The sequence below is a fragment of the Aplysia californica genome, unplaced genomic scaffold (assembly GCF_000002075.1).
Source record: "Aplysia californica isolate F4 #8 unplaced genomic scaffold, AplCal3.0 scaffold00318, whole genome shotgun sequence".
NCBI classification, from domain to species: Eukaryota; Metazoa; Mollusca; class Gastropoda; order Aplysiida; family Aplysiidae; genus Aplysia; species Aplysia californica.
The window spans coordinates 788414-791332 of record NW_004797588.1 but is presented as its reverse complement, the minus strand read 5'-3'; the positions used below and the strand labels follow the sequence as shown (position 1 = coordinate 791332).

The following is a 2919-nucleotide window of genomic DNA, read 5'->3' as shown; positions in this document are numbered from 1 at the left end:
CCCCTCCCCAACAAAGAAAATGGTGATAGTATCGCACATACCAGCCTTCATTCTGTCCTTTATGTTTGTGGTTGGTGCGTGCTCTGGTGTGGTTTGTCCATCTTTCCCATCTAACATCTGACGTCTCATCTCTCCTCTGTCTTTTTTTTTATATGCTAACATCTCCTTCCATTGGCATTTTATTTATTAGACCTGTTTGTGTTGCAAGTGCCGTAAAACTCTTACGAAAGCTGAAACTAAAATCGGCCTTTATCTTCCTTAAGTAACGCTTAACGTAGCAAATAAGTGATGCTTCACGTAGCAAATCAATTATATCTACATGTCATCTATCGTCAAAAAATTCGATCACAAAATGGTCTTTTGTAAATCTAAACAATTTCTTCTTTTTTTTTCACAAAGCAAAGTACTTTTGCATGATGACGTTATGTTCCTGGCCCAAATGCGAGGAAGCCACCTTCCTCTTGATGTAAAAGTAAAAGTTGTTCCCGCATCTAGTTCGGACATTGGGGATTGCCTTGTTAGTGAGACAACTTCCTGGGCATTCGGCATATTGTGGTTGGGTGACCAGTTCCTTTCCATGTTGCCTTTACTTCGCCAACTCGAAGTCAGGTACCCATTACTGAACCGAGGCTCGAACCCGGTCTTTCCGGAGTTTTAAGACTGGTGACCACCACATAACAAATTCGCAAAAATGCACCGACTTGAGTCCACGTGAAGATAAAAAGATATCCAAGTATCGCTTCAGTAAAGAGAGACATGACATGACAAGGTATTTTTCCTTCGATTAGCTGGAAGTGTAATGATGAATGACTTCAGCCATTATGGTATAACGTTGCCGAGATGTGCGTGTACACCATTCGCTACCTCAGAATTGCAACGTTTTATCCGAGTTTTGGCCGTTTTGAGCTGCAAAGACCATGAGGTCAGAAACCAAATGTTCTGTCTGCTCAGTCAAAATCATACGATTATTCGGAGTCGTTATCAAGATATTCAAAGAATTGCATTCGAAAAAGCTAGATATGATGTGAAACTAAAAATCTTTGACGTCAAATTTCTCAAAACTAGGTACTGAGCAGATAGGACTTTGTAATTCTGAGGTAGAGAATTGTGTGTGCAGCGTTCCTCTGGCCGAGGTGCTCACACGATCATTACCGGCTCAGACTGCCAGTGCTCATTACGCACACTGCTCGATAATAATTTTCTATTTGATCTATCACTGCAGGAGAGTGGGGATTTCTCTTCGTCTCCGACATTTGTCAGCATTACTTTGCTTTAACCCTTTCTCTACCAAACCTGCTTTACAATCTTTAAAAACCTGGTGGTTGGAGAATGCCATTGGTAGATCCTTTTTCTTTACTTTCCCTCTGTTGCTTTTGTCTGTATTACTTTTACCCAGCACCAATTGATCGTTATTGTAATGATGTGATTCTCTTTACTCAAAAAACAAAAAAATAAAAATCTTAACAAAGAGTTCACAGAGTCTTGGACGGGGCATTGAATATGTTAAAGAGCTTGTATCGAAATCGATTGGCTAAAAAAATAGTATGTATTGCTATACAGTTTAAGCAAAGCCTAAAGGCCCAACTCAACAATAGAATATGTGTCCTTGCAATTTTTTGGTGACAGCAATATAGAAAGTGTTCAGACAATGTCGCCTGCCAATTTTGCGTCAGAATCTGAAAACGTTTTTGCTTTATTGTACTTCCGGACGAGCCACGATATTATTGTTTTAACATCTGAGTGCCAAGTGAGATTTATTTTGCTTAAATTTGTAAAATAAATCAATAATTGTTGGCATGTACGGAACAATATCTATTTACGAATATCTCTCTCTCTCTCTCTCTCTCTCTCTCTCTCTCTCTCTCTCTCTCTCTCTCTCCCAACACACACCCACACCCAAAGAGGCTTTTGAGTGTATGCACGTTCTCTTTCCTTGTTTTTATTTTTTCATATTATTATTCTGCTGAAAGGGTCCCGTTTCATCTTACGCTCGTTTTTATTCTTTTTTAATTCTGTAAAAAAATTTTTTCCGCGTTGCATACATTTTCACATCTGTTTACACTATTTAGATTACTTAAGCGGTGTGTTCCTTCGACGCTGCCGTCAGGGTCCACACAAGCTCCGCCGGTTATAATACTATACTGACAGAGCCAGATAGTGATTAATATCAGCGGTCTCGCACATTCATTTATAATGTTTGCACGTAGAAAATAATGTTAATCCTAACAATTCACAACAGATGACCACAGACCGTAAAGTAATGGCCAGGCACTACACCTCTGTGCGTTAAAGACTTGATTTCGACCCCGTGTGAGAAATCGTGTTTACTCGGGTATCTCCGTGTGGCTGATTGGCGGGGGCTCTGGTTTATCCTTCATTCCTATCAAACATCGATCGTCCCTATCTCCCCTCCTTCTTTTTTATGTTTGTTACTCTCTTGTAACACCTCTAATCTTCGGCATTAATATGAAGACGTTATTTTGTTGCAAGTGTCGTAAAACTCTTACTACAACTTGAGTACCTATGTCTTCCTGCTGCGTTGCTTCTTGTCTTTCCTTCTGTTGTTTCTGTACATCTGTTTTGCTTCTTTCCTGTACTATCGTATGACCGTTATTGTGCCAATGTGCTTCCTTTTACTCAAACTTAAACTCGGATGCTATGTCCCATTCAGCACAGGCTGGTTGGGAAACAAAGAATTGATTTAGCTCGCTCCTTACACTGGTATGATCTAAATGGTATAGATGGTGAGCCTTACAGATTTGACATTTACCGCAGGCACCTGTAACCCATTTTTAGACGTTGCAAGTCTTCCGGGAACCGCCTTGCCTTACAGATAAAATTAATGATGATGATGATGATGATGATGATGATGATGATGATGATGATGATGATGATGATGATGATGATGATGATGATGAT

At 39.8% G+C, this 2919-nt stretch overlaps 1 protein-coding gene across 2 annotated transcripts in view; it reads left to right on the top strand.

Moving 5' to 3' along the window:
• LOC101854584 (microtubule-associated protein futsch) overlaps positions 1–2919 on the top strand; it is a 189467-nt gene that overhangs the window by 3416 nt on the left and 183132 nt on the right. The window lies entirely within an intron of this gene.